The 18,438-nt window shown below is 34.6% G+C and overlaps 1 protein-coding gene and 1 long non-coding RNA gene across 2 annotated transcripts in view; both read left to right on the top strand.

Annotated features, from left to right (window-relative positions):
• LOC102630343 (calcium-dependent protein kinase 33-like) overlaps window positions 1-18,438 on the top strand; it is a 60,492-nt gene that overhangs the window by 17,270 nt on the left and 24,784 nt on the right. The window lies entirely within an intron of this gene.
• LOC112497939 (uncharacterized) lies at window positions 410-1,547 on the top strand. Its single transcript, XR_003065031.2, has 3 exons — window positions 410-462; window positions 973-1,141; window positions 1,226-1,547. It is a non-coding gene; the product is annotated as an uncharacterized LOC112497939 (long non-coding RNA).

Genomic DNA, 18,438 nt, shown 5'->3' on the forward strand with positions numbered 1-18,438 from the left:
TGGATTATGTATTAATATGTGGAAGCTCTCACGGGTCACGTCTTGACGAATTTCGTGCAATGGTGGTAGTAGTAGTAGTGGTGGTAGTAGTAGTGGTAGTAGTAGTAGTCATAGTCGTAGTGGTCGTAGTGGTAGTAGTAGCAGTGGTCGTAGTAGTAGTGGTTGTAGTAGTGGTAGTAGTAGTGGTGGTAGTAGTAGTAGTAGTAGTAATGGTAGTAGTAGTAGTGGTAGTAGTGGTGGTGGTGGTGGTGGTGGTGGTAGTTGTGGTAGTAGTCGTAGTAGTAGTCGTCGTAGTGTGTGTGTGTGTGTATGTGTGTGTGTGTGTGTGTGTATGTGTGTGTGTGTGTGTGTCTGTGTTCAATTTGTGCAGACAAAGCTAGCTAATTGACACGGCTGTTAATTATTTTCAGGAATACCTAGCAGTTTAAAGCAATGAACATGCTAAAGAAACTCGTTCTACAGGTAATTAATTATAAGTCTAGTGGATGGAGATTCTCTCCCAATGAACTTTCACTTACAAATACAAAAATGTGATTAACAGATAGATAATGTATATTAATTGATAAGAGGATAGATCTAGTGTGTAATGTCGCACATGCAAATTACAAAACCTTTATCGATAGTTTGTCACACGTGATATCATGCACACCAAATTAAAATTCAATTGATAAAAAAAACAGATGACATTGACCACACCTAGCTAACTAATAATTATATACATACGCATGTAATTAAAAAGAGTCTTCCCATTTAGGAGCTAGCTCAAATTAGGACTCAAGTATGAGAATTGGATACAACAGTGACAATCATTAGTTAAATGCTTGATTGAATTTCTGCATCTGCACTTCCTCACCAACAATGTTTTGTTGCAAAGTACTTGTTATTATATTCTGTCAGCTATATATGTGCAAGCCAATAAATTTATGCATTTAATTGTGCTTCTTCTACTGATAAAACTGAATGGATTTTCAGGTCATTGTGTGAAAATCTTCCAACAAAAGAAAAGCAAAAGCTAATGGAAAAATTTAGAGAGATGGACACTGACAACAGTGACACCCTTACTCTCAGTGAGTTGAAGGCAGGATTAGCTAAACTCGGATCAGCGCTTGAAGAATCTGAAGTCAACCAATATATGGAAGCTGTAAGGAATTCATGAACTTTGAATTTATTTTATGATATTATATATACTCGGCTGATATGCATTGTTGGCACTGCATTTCTCCAGGGTGATATAGATGGAAATGGGAATATTGATTCAATTGAATTTGTAAATCTCATGACGGATATATACAAGCTAGAAACTCCTGAACTTCTTGAGAAAGCCTTTCAATATCTTGATAAGAATAGTGATCAGTAAGTTTCTTGTTCCAATAAATTCCTATGCCATTCTTTGGCACTTTAAAACATATATATGGCTGCCTCTGATGGCTTGGTTAAGTGGTTTTTAAACAGTTGTATTTGGTTGATTGCTGGAGTTTGAATCCTGAGGAGATAGGGGCTAAAAGAAATTATTTGGGCTTTGAAAGCTTAGTTGATTTAATCGCATACCGATGAAAAACCTATGTTATCTTTATCTTTATTATTTTTACTAAAATTATTATTTAAAAGTTATATTTACTATACACTATCAATTTATTTATTTATTATTTCATACCTTCGGTGTTTTTTTCCCATAACAACTATGGCTTTTTAATACATGAAGTTTTTTCTATGTTATTTTTATTGTTGTTATGATTATTATTATTTTTTTTGAGTAAATGATTGTTAAATTGTAAAGTGTTTGTTTGGTTTCTAAGAAAATTACAGAGAAAAGCAGAGGAAAAACTGTTGGGAAAATATGCTCTTTAAAAGCATATGTGTTTATTTAATTGTAATAAATAATTTTTCTGATTAATAAAATAAATGAGGTATTTTATTCAAATATCTTAATTGCATTAATATTTGTATTAAAGTCCATTTAATCATATTATATGTATTTATGTGATCACCATGTGGATTCACAAAAGACATAAATACAAGTTATCTTATGATTAAATAAATTTAGTTCGCAGTTGATAAATAAAGTTGGGCACTTTATTTAGGTATAGACTGTAATAAATTCATTGAATGATTTGTCTTAATCATGTATGAATTTATTGATGTAGTGCGACTACATTGAACATGATCACATATGAGATTTAATTAACTTTGTAATAACTGTTAGACTTATTAAATCTCATATGCATTGATTTTACTGTAATCTTAATCTTGAGTTAATTATGATTTCATGATTGTAATTGTTATTCCATTTGAGTTACCAATGGGCACGACACATTCTTGTGGTCAAGATTACCCGGTATCTTGGTGGGAGCAGTTATGAGTATTGGAGTTATGGATTAACAATATAGAATTTGTACAACATATTTCTTGATGGGTTTTCGGCACTTGATCATAGAATTCTCTGGCCAGAGTGTGTCAACATATTTAGTATGTTGAAAATGATCATTAGAGAAAACCAGTAAGTATTAAGGAACAAGATGTAATTAAATTGATTGGACAGTTGAGATATCGATTTAATTAATGATGTGGTACAAAGGATTGTGCAGTAAAGAAATCAATGTGGCTTGGGACGAATTATTATTCGAGCATACAATTATGGAAGTCAATTCCAATCTTTTAGTGGAATAGATTTGGAATTAAATAATTGGGCTAGTTTAATTACATGCCTAATTATTGTAGCCACTATTGTATGTTCCCAAATGATTCCCGGGGTTAGCTCATTTAATTGACTGCACCACTACTGGATTAATAAGCAAGATAACTAGCTATTTGGGTCAAAAGCCTAATTATATCATTTAGTGGGAGGCTCCATTTAATTAGCTTATGTGTAAGGGGCCTTATGTTATTTTACATGGTGGGTCCCCTATTAAATGAAAAGTAACGTGAGTTTTATTTAAGGCATTATTTGGAGCCTAGGGTTTTCACTAAAGGGAGATATAAAAGGCTTATTTTCTCAAAAGAAAAAGAGCAGCCACTTCATACAGATCAGAGAAAAAGATTTTTCTCTCTATTGTTGAGAGAAAAATTTTCTCGTGCTAGTTGCTTTGGTAGTGATAAAGGCGCTTACACGTCAAGTGCAGATCGAATCTGAGTCATAACCTGGAAGATTATTGGTGACAATTCGTGATCTAACAAGCGTGGTGGTGACGGATCGTGATCCAAAAGGAGTGGTAGTGGCGGATCGTGATCTAGGAGCCTAAATCATTTCAACGGAAAAAGTCAAATCGGATTTTCAAGGTACGATTTCTAGATTACTTATATATTATATGAGAGCGATCTTCAAAAGGTTTTATAAAAAATTTAAAAACCTAATTTTTCCCCAACAAAAACAACAAGAGAAAATGAATCTGAATCATTGGATTAATTCGAATGGTTTACAAGAATCTATTTATACATATATCTCGAATCTTCTACATGCTGCTTGTGTTGAGCTAACAACATAACAACATTCCTCCAGCTCAGCTGCCAAGTCAGCATTCATAACGAACTTGCTTAATTAAATTAACTAAGCTAATAACTAAGCTTAACTAACTAAATTATCTTAACTAATTCTATTATCTTAACAACCCCTCTCAAGGTCAAGGTCTAGGAAGAACATTGAGCTTGGACCGTAGATAATGAAATTGATCAAATGTTAATGGTTTAGTAAGAATATCTGCTACCTGATCATAACTTGAAAAATGATTAATTTGCAGCTCTTTTCTAGATATATGCTCTCGAATGAAATGTAAATCAAGCTCAATGTGTTTAGTTTTAGAATGATACTTAGGATTGCTAGCAAGGGCTTCTGCACTTTTGGTATCATAGTAGAGAACTGGAGACTGTAGTAAAGACACTTTCAATTCTTTAAAAAGATAAGTGATCCACAATACCTCAAATGTTGTTAAAGCCAATGCTCTGTATTCTGATTCAGCTGTCCTTCTAGATACTATATGTTATTTCTTAGAAGACCATGATATCAAGTTATTGCCTAAGTAAACACAATATCCCTCTACTGACTTCTTATCATCCAGATCTGATCCCCAATCAGCATCTGAGAAAGTTGTAAGAGTAAGTGATCCAAATGAGTAAAATTGTAAACCATAATCTGATGTATGATGTAGATACATCAGCACCCTTTTGCAAGCTTGCTAATGAAATACTAATGGATTATAAAGATATTGGCTGAGTTTATTTACTGTAAAGGAAATTTCAGGCCTTGTTAGTGTAACATATTGTAATGAGCCAACTAGACTTCTATATAAAGAGGAGTTTTCAAAAATTGCACCCTTGTCTTTGACTAACTTTTCAGTTGAGCTCATTGCGGTTGGACAGCCCTTGCAATTTACCATTTGAGCTTTCTTGAGCAGATCACCAATGTACCTAGTTTGTGATAGGTGCAAATCCTTCAGCAGTTGGAGTTACCTCAAGACCAAGAAAGTAATTGAATTCCCCAAGATCTTTCAAGGCAAACTCTGCACCCAACTGATGTTTAACATTCTCTACCAAGTGAGGATTTAAGCTAGTGATCAAGATATCATCTACATAGATGAGTACTACAATGATTTCTCTTGCCACATGATTAATAAACAATGAGGTATCCGATTTAGATGTCACAAAACCCCACTGAATTAAGGAAGCTTTCAGCCTGTCATACTAGGCTCTTGGTGCCTGTTTCAGGTCATAAAGTGCCTTGATGAGTTTGCAGACATGAGTTGGAAACTGAGAATAAACAAAACCCTCAGGTTGATGCATAAAAACACATTCTGTAAGAATGCCACTAAGGAAGGCATTATTGACATCTAGCTGCCTAATTGTCCAGTGATTCATGATAGTAAGACTCAAAATTATCCTGATTGTGCAGGGCTTTACAACTGGACTAAATGTTTTAAAAAAATCCACACCTTGTGTCTGATGAAACCCTTTTGCAACTAATCTCTCTTTATGCTTTGATATTCTGCCATCAGGGTTATATTTAACTCTGAATACCTATGTGTTTCCAATAATCTTCCCAGCTTTTTCTGGAGGAATAAGAACCCAGGTTTTATTCTTTTGTAGTGCATCAAATTCCTCTTGCATAGCTTGTTGCCATGTGGGGTCTGTTAGATCTGCTTTAACAGATGAAGGTTCATGTTCTTGAGTCACTGTTAAGCATGTCTTGGGCTTAAACACACTAGCTTTTGATATGGTAGTCATGGGATGAATATTCTGAACTGGTGGTGCCTATATTGGTTGATGATCTTGTATGAGTGGGGATGAATTTTGAGATGAATGTCTTGGAGATGGATGTGCTGAAGGTGTATGGGAATGACTTGAATCAGGTCCTGTACCTGGAAATAGGGGAATAACAGAGGATTGTGCATTGTTGCTGTTTTGAATGACTTCTGTAATTGAAATATTTGAAAAGGAAACTTGATTTGGTTGGACAAAGGATATTTGTGAATCAGACTTTGTAAGAAAGAGTTCAGAATAAGGGAATTCTGATTCATTGAACTGAACATGTCTAGCAATGTATGTTTTACCAGTGGAGTCAAGACATTTATATCCCTTGTGTATAAGACTATAGCCAATCATTAGACATTTTTGTGTATGAAAATTGAGTTTATGTTTATTATAGGGTCTAAGAAGAGGAAAGCAAGAGCAACCAAATGTTCTAAGGAACTTGTAATCTGGTAATCTGCCATGGAGTTTTGAATAAGAAGAAACATTATTCAACACTGGTGTTGGCATTCTGTTAATGAGAAATGAAGCTGTATGAAATGACTCCCACTAAAAAGACAAATGCATTTTGGCTTGAGCAAGAAGTGTTAACCAACTTTCTATAATATGCCTATGCTTTTTCTCAACTACACCATTTTGGTGATGCGTGTGATGACAACTATGCCTAAAGTGTATCCCTTCCGCCTCAAGTAATTTTTTAAAACTTCTATACTCCCCTTCCTAATCAGACTGTAAAGACTTCAAAGAGGAACCAAGTTGTTTTTCAACTAAGGTTTTGAAATACTTGAATGTATCTAAAGCTTTTGACTTAAGGGTTAATGGAAAAATCCAGCAGTACCTACTCTAATCATCTACAAAACTAATGTAATATATATATCCATGTAGTGATGGTATAGATGTTGGATCCCAAAGATCAGTATGTACAAGTTCTAAAGGAGCTTTTGTTTTGATGCCTGTGAAGTAGAAAGGAAGTTGATGCATTTTGGCAAGCATCACAAAAATCAGGAACATATATAGGATTATAAAGTGCAAGGGAAGATAATATGCTTTTCAATACGTTTTTATTAGGATGACCAAATATTTGATGTAACACATTAGCAGACATCATTGTGTTGACAATATTTATACGACTCTGAGGATTACTTGTTTAAGTACAAGCTTTATTCAAAGACAAACCAGAAAATTTACAAGTCGACTTGTTTAAAATAGAAAGCATAGAACTAGGATTATTATTGGTGACACATGAACTTGAGAGAAAATCATCTTTGGACAACAACTTATACAGTCCTCTTCTAGCAATCCCTTGAGCCAGATGCACTCACTTTTTCTTGTCCTTAATAAAACACATATTGGCAACAAACTCAATAACTAAATTGTTATCTTCAAGCAATTTGGAAATGCTAATGAGATTTTTAGTGAGATGAGGTACACACAAAATATCTTGTAAATGCATAAATGAATCATAGGATGTGGGAAGACAAGTATACCCAATGTGTGTAATATGCAAACCTTGGCCATTACCAACATGCAGTAACTGATTACCTGAATATTCCCTTCCAAGGTTCAAGTTCTGCAGATTGTTGGTGAGATGATGTGTTGCCCCCCGTCAACATACCAACCTTGGTCAGCCATGTCACGTTCAGAAGTTGTCAGGAAAGCAGCTCTTGGTGCTAAATTTGGATAGGAAGCTCTTGGTCCAGGATTCTGATATAAATTATAGCCTGAATATGGATTGTAATAGGGCACAAATTCTTTGTTGAACATGTTCCTGCATTCAGCTGCAGTATGCTTTGGCTTAAAGCATATTTGACAAATTACAGCAGCTCCATTTGGATCTAAAGCACCTTTTCCATTAGTGAAGCCACCAAAATTTCCATTGTTAGCACCAAAGTTATTGGCATTGTTAACAACATATCCACCTCTGCCTTGATAATTTCCAGATTGTGCATTATTATTCCAGACACCATTCTGATTTCCTCTTCCTTGGCCTTATGGAAAGCCTCTGCCACCATTATTATTATTGACATTCTTAATCCAGTTAGCATTAAACTGTCCTCCAAATTTAGTATTGGTTCTAGTTTGAGCAACATTAGTTGTATAGTTCAGTTTAGTTTCCTTGCTAGCACTTTACTGATGTGCTTCTAATCTACATCATGAGTCAAAAAGCATGGAGTAGGCTTCATTAATAGTCATTTTTGCAAGATTTGCTCCACTGGATTATATGGTTGACATAGTCCAAAGATCATATGTGTAATAAAATCCAAAGAGCTAACAGGACTTCCAGTAATGGCTAAATCATCAGTTATTGTTTTCAACTTTCCAAAGAATTTAGTCATAGACATTGAACCTTTTCTAAGATTATTAAGTATCATCTTGAGATGAACCTTTTTAGCAAAAGTTTCATATCCAAATTGTTGTTCAAGACTAGTCCAGAGTTCAAGTGAAGTTTCAGACTTTACCACAAGACTGAGAATCTCAAGATTAATGGAAGACAGCATCCAGCTCAGCAACATTTGATCCTTCCTTTTCCAAGTAGTAAACGCTAGATTTGTTTGAGTTTTGACTTCAGAGTTTTCAAATTCACTTTGAAGAAATTGATCCAGACATGAATTGGAGCTATCAAGATGATCTTCAAGACCATTTGCATGCATTGAAGAGAGAATATGAGATTTCCAGATTGCGTAGTTCGATCGATCGAGCTTAATAGGGGAAGTGAAAGTAAATGAAGAAACAAAGATTGCTGTGTTTGAATTTGAGCTTAAGACGCCATTTTTGCTTTTAGTTGAGCTGTGATACCATGTTAAATTGTAAAGTGTTTGTTTGGTTTCTAAGAAAATTATAGAGAAAAACAGAGGAAAAACAGCAAGAGAAAATGAATCTGAATCATTGGATTAATTTGAATGGTTTATAAGAATGTATTTATACATGTATCTCGAATCTTTTACATGCTGCTTGTGTTGAGCTAACAACATAATAACCTTCCTCTAGCTCAGCTGCCAAGTCAGCAGTCATAACGAACTTGCTTAATCAAATTAACTAAGCTTAACTAACTAAACCATCTTAACTAATTCTGTTATCTTAACAATGATCATTTAGTTCTTATATTTTAGTTTAAGTATCAATTTAACTTTTATATTTTGAAAAATATCTTAAGATACTCTGATATTAAATATGTTGTACTTATGTCCTTACTTTTCTTGACTTTATAATAATGATATCCTTGCAACAATCTTTTGGACATTATTGAAAAGTAAATTAATAACAAAAGATTTAGATTAATTTTTATTTTACTTATAAGGTTAGTTTGATCATTTTATTTTAGTCTTATAAGGTTAGTTTGATCGATTTATTTTTATTGAAAAGTAAATTAATAATAAAAGATTTAGATTAATTTTTATTTTACTTATAAGGTTAGTTTTATTTTGTTTTTAGAATGTCTCCAAGATTATTGTAATGGTATTATTGCAAAAGTTAAGAAAAAATAAGGGTACATTATATAATCAGCACAACAAAATCATTATAGATTGGGTTGGCACCCTCAACCCCACAGGCTTTTTCTCCTTTTAAACAGATTTAAAGCATGTTAGATTGTAAATTAGCCCTAGGCCTTTTGCTCTTTACAGCCAAGCAAGTCTTGGATTATCTTCTTATATACACATTATGGCTGGTGCTTGATTTTTATTTTTAATTACTTCACTCAACAGAATAAAATTGCTGAATTGAATTTCAGATCTAAAATGGCTAAATGCTAATTTTATTTTTGTACAAGATGATCGGACATAATAGAGTAAATTTTCGTAACCAATGATTTTTTTAGTAATGTTATGTTTATGTAGATAAAATATTTAATTAGAATATTCATTGATATGAAAAATATTTAATTAGAATACTCACTGATATGACATTTTATATGGATCACTTATTGATTGAATTATAAAAATAAAATGTAAGTAACTAATAATGAAATCAATTAATATCAAATACATGATGACAATAAATAATTACACCCATCACAAAATCTATCAATTAAATAAACATAACGTTATTATTTTAATTAGATAGAAAAGGCTCTTTTTCCCCCCCCCCCCCCCCTTAATTTTTCTTTTGAGAAGAGTTTTTCTAATATAACAAATCTTCTTGAACATCGAATTTTAATTTAGGTTCTAAATTTTTTATATCAAAGTTATTATTAAATAACATGCTTATGGGACTAAATGACATAACCCACCACATCAACTGAAAATGCGGATTGTGAGTTAATCCCACCTATAACAAATAATAGATTAACAATCGCTCTGAAAAGGTCAAAAAAATTAATTTAATAAATGCAATTTGAGCGTTAAGCGCTGAAAATTAGGGGTGGGCAAATCGGGTTTCGGTTCGGGTTGTTCGGGTTTCGGTTTGGGTTTCAACCCGTTCGGGTTGGAGAATTGAACCCAATCGGGTTGAAAACGCCAACCCGAACCAAACCGAACCGAATTTAATTCGGTTCGGTTTGGTTTGGGTTGACAATTCGGATCGGATTGGGTTGATAATTCGGGTTACAATTTCGGTTCGGATTAATTAGGGTTAGTTCGGGTTAGAATAATTCGGGTTAGTTCGGGTTAGAATGGATTGAAACAATTTAATCTAAAAAACAGCAAAAATTAATCAATTAATCAATCAATTAATTAACAATCTCCAATTTAATTAATAATAACAGCAGCAGCAAACCCGCTCCAATTTAATCAATAACCGTCTCCACTCCAATTGTTCAATTATCAATAAACCCACTCCAATTTAACTAATAGCAATCTCCATTTGTTCAATTATCAATCAACAACAACAATCCCACTTCAAATAATTGAATAATTGTCAATCAATTAATTAAAAATTTACAATTTAATTAATAGCAACAATCTTGTTGGGTTTAGCTCTTCGTTTTGGAGTGAGTTTGGGGTTTCTGTTTATGTTTATGTGAAGATGTGGTGAGAATGAAAAAAAGCTTCAGCAAGTTACAGCGTCGCCGTCGGCAAGGCAAGACAAACCTTGATCTCGGAGGTCGGAGCAGCTACAGCATCGGCAGATCGAGACTATGCTGGGCTGAGTGGGACGCGAGGTGAACGCACAGCGCAGTTGCGGCGAGGCGTGCTGGCTGACGGCGAGTGGGCTGCGATGAACGGCTGGTGTCTATTGGAGCTGGACGGGGCTGCTAGCTGCTGCTGTGAGTGCTGTCGTCGTGGGATGCTGTGGCTGTTGTCTGTTGGAGCTGAAGTGCTGAACGGGGCTGCTGTGGCTGCTGCTGAAGTGCTGATGTCGTCGGCCACAGTTCTCAGAAAGTGAGAACTGAGAAGAGGGAGCAAGGAGGGGGAGGCCGGGGCCGGGAGGGAGATGAAGTGAGATTTTTGTTTAGGGATTTTTAGGGATTTTTTTGTTTAATTAATGTACATATATTTTTAATTTAAAAGTTAAATCTTAAAAAAAAAGCTTCAACCCGAACGGGTTGAAAATTCGGTTCGGATTCAACCCGAACCGAAATTTAACCCGAACGGGTTGAAGCTTTGAATCCGTTCGGGTTTCACCGGTTAATCCAAACCGAACCGAACCCGAAATTTATTTCGGGTTCGGTTCGGTTCGGGTTAACCCGAACCGAACGCCCACCCCTACTGAAAATGACCAAATTACAAATTAACAATTACTCACTGCTAAAATGCTAATCATAGCCGACCCTTTGGTTGATTATATATTAAAAGCAGTGACTAACTTGTTGGCGAAAGAAAATCATAAAAAAAAAAAAGATTATTTTTCTTCTTCCATCTATTCCCTCTTTTTTTTAGAAAAATATATTTACGCTATTCATGTGCACAAACAAATTTCTCCTTATTTTTTTTTTTCAGACAATGAGGTCGGCAGTGATTTTATCAATGGTCATTTGTTCCGATTCCCGTGGCATAAGATCGACAACTTTCCATTGGATTTCAAAGCAGGGAAACTCAATCTAAATTCTAAAGCACGATAACAGAGAGAGAGAGAGAGATGAGGGAAAAGTAAGAGAGACATGAGGAAAGTAATTTATTATCATAGTAAGATTCACGTTAGTTTATTAGTATTTAAAATTAAAAAAAAAATAGTAATAGCTCTCCTTCAACTTAAGTATCTTCAAATAAAGTTTACTCTAATGATTGTAAAATGATGTTCTGAAAGAAAATAAAATATTATTTTTAATTCAGGTTTATTTTTATTTTGACGTGGTTCCCACTCAAATAATCATATTGCCCCTTCACCGAACTATGCTATGATAACGTGTTGTTTTATTGGGGGAGTGTGGACTTGATCAATGCGCCAAAACCATTAAGGCATAACCAATATTAACACAACTACTTAATAAAATATCATTCACGTCAACTGAGAAACCAACGTATAGGTATAATGGTTGATTTAAAGAAGGGAAAATTATTGGGTATCTTAAGAGTATTGTTCTTTTTTTCACCTACCTTTTGTCATGTATATACTAAATAAAGACTTCGAGTGTGATGGGCGTTGGGTTCGATTTTATCCTACGCACAGCGGTATTTTGGTCAAAGTCTTTTTTCATTGAATTGTATCATTTGAAGATTTAAAAAAAGTGAGTGATATTTTATCCTATAATTTGTGCAAACAAATTCCACTTAAAAAAAAATTACCACAAAAAAAAAATCACGTCACATGCATATTTTGCTAGTTTGATTGAAAATTAACAGTCAAATTAATAAATAGCTAGCATCTCTCCATGTGATTGTGGGAATAATTTTTTAAGATGGATTTCAGATGAACTACGTCAATGACAAGTAGTACCAATTAATCGCATATGAATATTTATTTTTTGTATAAGTCTTTTTTTTTCAGTAAAAAGAAGGTTTTAAATTCCTCTCTTTCGGCCAAACCGATTTGGTCTAGTCTCCTCTCCTCTGGTCTGCGCACTGCGCACTGCTACATTGCCCTGATATTCTTGCTTTTGTGGTGTGTGGTTCAAGACTCTGGGAGGTATGTTTTCATTCAACTTAATTTTCAATTTCGATTTTTTTCTTTAAGTTTTCAATTTCGATTTTTTTTCTTTAATTTTATTTTATTGTTAATCTTTTAACTTCTCAGTTTCGTACACCGATTTTAATTAAACTTTTAGATCAGCAATAGTCCATCCAATTCCGAAGCTTCCTTGTCCATCCCCTCTCTTATATTATCCTTTTGTCTCTCTCATTACTCTTTCCTCCCCCTTTTTCACAAACTCCTTGAATCTTTGAACAAATTTTCATACTCAGTTAATTTAAATTCAAGTTAGACTTCAACTTGAATCTTTCAAAATCTAGAACAATGTAAACGTAATGTTTTGAGATAACACAAAAAATCTTTTAAAGTCTAGTAACCCATTTTTTCACACCTATTTAAGTCTTATTTTCAATATGATTAAAGTTGATTGAGAAATTTAGTGGAATCAGCTTTGATAGAAGGATATTTTTCTTGAAAACAGCAAGCTTAATTATTTGTTGCTTCTCTATGTAACGCTACATCAATAATCGTTGTCATAGTTGGATACTTACGTATAGAGAATCGATAATGGTTCAAGAACTACTCGAGGTACTGAGAATTGAAGTTTAATCAAGTTATTTGTGTTTGTTTGGTTATAGAGAAAGTGAAGGAAAGTTTAATGAGCATTAAGAGAAAATATGAGAAAAACAGATCAAATCTTATTCAACATATTATGAGTACAGAAAGTGAGCTTATATAGTAAGATCCAGAACTTTCAACATTTGCTCACACACATGTAAAGAATGAGCTGTGATTAGCTAACTTTCCCAGCTCTATAACAAACATACAAACTAACGATAATAGCCTTGCTCACTCAGCTGCCATATCAGTAGAAACGTTACAAGAATATTCTTCACATTTATATCTCTAACATCCCCCCTCAAGCTTAAGGTCGTGAATGGACATTAAGCTTGCTGTGCAAATAAGCAAACTGATCGAAACAGAGGGGCTTAGTAAGAACATCTGCTAATTGTTCTGAACTTGGAACATAAGTGATTGAAAGCAGCTGTTGAGCAATATGCTCTCTGAGAAAATGAATATCTAACTCAATATGTTTAGTATGAGCATGATATTTAGGATTACTAGCCAAAGCTTCAACACTTTTGTTATCAAAATGTAGAAGAGGAATCTGATCAAAGGATATTTTAAGCTCTTGAAACAGATATGTAATCCAGAGAACCTTTAAAGTAGCCAAAGCAAGAGCCAGATACTCAGACTCAGATGATGATTTGGACACAATGGGTTGCTTCTTAGAGGACCAAGAGATAAGATTGGAACCCAAAAACACATAATAACCTCCAACAGATCTGCGATCATCAGGAACTGAGCCCCAATCAGCATCAGAGTAGGCTATTAAAGTTAAAGAGCCATAGTTGAAAAATTGAAGACCATAATCAGCTGTACTTTGAAGATATCTCAACACCCTTTTGTAGGCTTGCCAATGAAGTATGGTGGGAGCTGATAAAAAATGACTAAGCTTGTTAACTGTGAAAGCTAAGTCAGGTCTAGTTAAAAGAACATATTGAAGAGAGCCCACAATGCTTCTGTATAAAGATGGATTTTCAAATGCAGCACCTTTATCCTTGCGCAGTTTCTCAGAAGTACTCATAGGTGTAATACAACCTTTACTTTCTAGTATATTTTCCCTTTTAAAAATATCACCAATATATTTAGTTTGAGAGAGATGAATACCTTGAACAGATAGAGTAACTTCTATACCAAGAAAATAATGAAAATCCCCCAGATCCTTCAAGGCAAAACTGAATGTAACTGCTGAATAACATTTCCAATGAGCTTCGAATTTGAGCCTGTGATTAAAATATCATCCACATAAATGAGAATGAGCAGTATATCTTTCCCCGCATTCTTAATGAATAGAGAAGTGTCAGATTTTGAGGCTTGAAAACCCCATTGAACCAGTGACTCCTTTAATCTGTTATACTAGGCTCTTGGAGCCTGTTTGAGACCATATAATGCCTTGTTAAGCTTACAAACATGAGAAAGATAGATGGGATCGACAAACCCTTGTGGTTGATGCATGTACACGTCTTCAGCAAGTATGCCATTTAGAAAGGCATTATTCACATCCAGCTATTTAATGGGCCAATAATGCATGACTGCTAAGCTTAAAATGATCCTGACAGTACAAGGCTTGATCACAGGGCTCAAAGTCTCAAAAAAATCAACCTCATAAGTTTGATGATATCCCTTGGCAACCAACCGAGCTTTATACCGAGAGATACTTCCATCAACATTATATTTGACTCTGTAAACCCATTTATTTCCAACAATTTTCCTAGCTGTTTCTGGAGGCACTAATGACCAAGTTTGATTTCTTTGGAGAGCTTCAAATTCTTCTTTCATAGCTGAGTGCCACCTAGGATATGCTAAGGCTGTTTTGACATTGGATAGTTCAAGGTCTTAAGAAACAGCTAGATAGTTTTTGGGTTTATAGATTCCAGTTTTAATCTGATAACCATAAGATGAGTAGAGAGTACTGGTTGAGGAGAATTGGAAGGTCTTGAGGATAGATTTAGGGACTGTGAATGAACAGAATTTTGCAAGGAATGAGACTTTGATGCAGAAGACAAAGCAGGACTGGAAACTGCAGCTGATGGCTCTTCATTGCTACTGTTACTGAGGATAGGTGTTTGAGGAAGAAAGAAATGAACAGAAGATGAAGTGGAGGTAACAGAATGAGAGAAGATGGTTGGCTTGTCTTTCAAAAATAGTTCATAATATGGAAATTCCAGTTCATTGAAGGTAACATGCCTGGCAACAAAAACTTTACCAGTTCTATCAAGACACTTGTAGCCCTTATGAATGTGACTGTAACCAATGAAGACACATTTTTTATTGTGAAAATCTAGCTTGTGATGATTATAAGGTCTAAGAAGAGGAAAACATGAAGAACCAAACACTTTAAGAAATTTGTAATCTGGAAGCTGATTGTATAGTTTCTGAAAAGGGGAGAAATTGTTGAGAACAGGTGTTGGCATTCTATTAATCAAATAGGTGGCTGTATGAAAAGCTTCTTACCAAAAAGAGAGAGGTAAGTGAGCTTGAGCTAAGAGTGTGAGTCCAGTTTCAACAATATGCCTATACTTCATTTTAACCACACCATTTTGATGATGAGTATGGGGCAACTGTATCTAAATTGAATGCCTTCTTGTTGTAGAAATGATTTGAAAGCTATAAACTCACCCCCTATATCAGTTTGTAGTGTTTGGATGGATAAAGAAAATTGTTTTTCTACAAGGGACTTGAAATGTTTGAAGGTTTCAAATGCCTCAGATTTGAGTGTAAATGGAAATATCCAACAATATCTTGTGAAACCATCAACAAAGGAAATATAGTACTTGTATCCATCCATGGACAACACAGAAGCTAGACCCCATAAGTCAGCATATAAAAGTTGGAGAGGAGATTTTGATTTTATATCAGTGATTGGGAAATGGAATTGATGTAATTTTCCATATTGACAAGCATCACAAAAGTTAAGAGATTGAGAATGGATTGAATGCATGGGAAGACTTTTCATTATTGTTTGCAAAACATGTTTGGTTGGATAACCAAACCTATTGTACAACAACTACATAGACTCACTACTTGAAGCTAAGAAATTGACAGAATTCTCATTATTGGAATTGACCAAATTTAAACAGACATTTGTTTGGTTATTCAACTCTTTCAAAGAGTGTACAATCTCTTTATTCGAGAAAATAGATAACAGTGAACTAGGTTTTAAACCCAAGGCTTTAGAATCAGGAATATGTGTATCTTGAGATAATAGCTTAAAGAGACCATCTTCAGTAATCCCCTGTGCCAGCAAAGTTCCTTGCATCTTATCCTTAATGAAACAAAGATTAGAAACACATTCAATAGTTATATGATTGTCAAAGAGAAGTTTAGACAAGCTAATGAGATTTTTGGTAATTTTGGGAACACACAGAACATTAGAAAGGTTTAACTGATTGCCTAAGGATGTAAAGAGACATATATTGGCTATGTAAGTGATTCTAAGACCTTGTCCATTACCAACTAACAGCAACTGAGATCCAAAATAAGGTTTACCTTTAGCTAAGTTCTCCACATTGTTTGTAAAGTGATGTGTTGCTCCACTATTCAGATACCATCCTTGGTCAGCAACTCCTTCTGATGTAGCCATGAAAGCAACTCTGGAAGTTTGATTCTGACTTGGAAAATTTCCTTGCATAGAAAAATTTAGAACAAAGTTTCTATTAAATCTGTCTTTACAATCAGCTGCAGTATGATTGTGGTTGAAGCAAATCTGACAAACAATACTTCCTCTGCCTCCTCCTTTTCCAGATCCATTAAAACCACTAGAAAATCCACTAGAAAATTTCCAGCAGCACCAGTAAAATTACCTCTACCTTGATTTCCATTCCAGTTATTCCAGTTATTATTTCATTGTCCTCTGCCTGAATTTTGTCCCCTTCCTAGATTGAAACCTCCTATGTTTGTAAAATTTCCATTCCAGTTATTAAATCTAGTTTTGTTTCCAGTGTTTCCATTCCAGCCTCATTGATTGTTGTTATTCCAGGCTCCTTGATTATTAATTTTCTTTTGATTGTTTCCAGCCTGAGCTAAGTTAGCAGCATAGTTCTATTTAACTTCCTTGAAGGCATTAGATTGATTACTTTCTAAACGTGCCTCATGTGTCAACAACGTTGAATAAGCCTCATTAATACTCATTTTTAGAACATTTTCTTCAATATACACAACTACTAGATAATAAGGCTGACCTAGTCTAGAGATGAGATGAGTTATAAAATCTAAAGAACTAACAGGACTTCGAGCAATAGCAAGCTCATCAGTAACTGACTTCAACTTACTAAAATATTCTGTCATAGTCATAGATCCTTTCTTCAGATTATTTAACATCATTTTTAGATGAACTTTCTTAGCAGCAGTTTCAGATCCAAATTGTTGCTCTAAACTAGACCACAGTTCATGAGAAGTTTTAGAGTTTACCACAAGACTAAGAATTTCAACGCTGGTGGAGGATAACAGTCAGCTCAATATCTTGCTTTCTCCACACAGCAAACTCAGGATTCTCTTGTGAAGCAACAGTTGAACTTACAAAAGCATTGAAGATAGCATCTGAATTTCCTTGAGCTCTTGAGAGAAATTGATTTGGACAGATTCTGGATCCATCAAGAAGACTTTCAAGTTCATTTGCTTGAACTGAAGATAGGATTTGAGATTTTCAAATTAAGTAATTTGATCGATCAAGTTTTATTGGAGTTGTGAAGGTGAAGGTTGATGCTGACGATGAGATGTTTGTGTTCAAGCTTGATAACGCCATATGATTAGACTGAATCTTGGCCCTGATACCACATTGAACTTTAATCAAGCTATTTTTGTTTGTTTGGTTACAGAAAAAGTGAAGGAAAGTTTAATGAGCATTAAGAGAAAAATATGAGAAAAACAGATCAAATCTTATTCAACATATTATGAGTACAGAAAGTGAGCTTATATACTAAGATCCAGAACCTTCTATATTTGCTCACACACGTGTAAAGAATGAGCTATGATTAACTAACTTTCGCAGCTCTATAACAAACTTACAAACTAACGATAATAGCCTTGCTCACTCAGCTACCACATCAGTAGAAACGTTACAAGAATATTCTTCACATTTATATCTCTAACACTGAGACATGGGGATGAGAATAAAATCAAGCAACTCGCACTTCGTCAGAATATTTTCAGTACCTCAACTCCCGGAGGAAACACAATCCTGCATATGGTTGTCAGATTCAGAAACCAACAAGTGATACGGGAGATTTTGAGGCAACAGAATTTTATTGGCTTGAGACTCCATTACTCACTTCTCCGTCTGAAAAAACTTGATGGATGAGACTCCGCTGCATATTGCTGCCAGGATTGGTGACCACGCTATCGTTAGTGAAATCATGAAATATGTGCCTGCAGTAAATCAAGCGGGTTCGGCTTCAGTACTTGAAACCCTTTTTGGGATGAGAGATATCGAAGGCAACACACCTCTGCATAACGTTGTAACAAAAAAACACAAGCGTGTGATTCGGATTCTGGTTGAAAAGGATAGTGCTCCAAGTAGCTATATTAATAAAGCTTACCAGACCCCACTCTCAATCGCCATTGATGTAAGGT

Source organism: Citrus sinensis, chromosome 9 (assembly GCF_022201045.2).
Source record: "Citrus sinensis cultivar Valencia sweet orange chromosome 9, DVS_A1.0, whole genome shotgun sequence".
In the NCBI taxonomy this organism is placed as follows: Eukaryota; Viridiplantae; Streptophyta; class Magnoliopsida; order Sapindales; family Rutaceae; genus Citrus; species Citrus sinensis.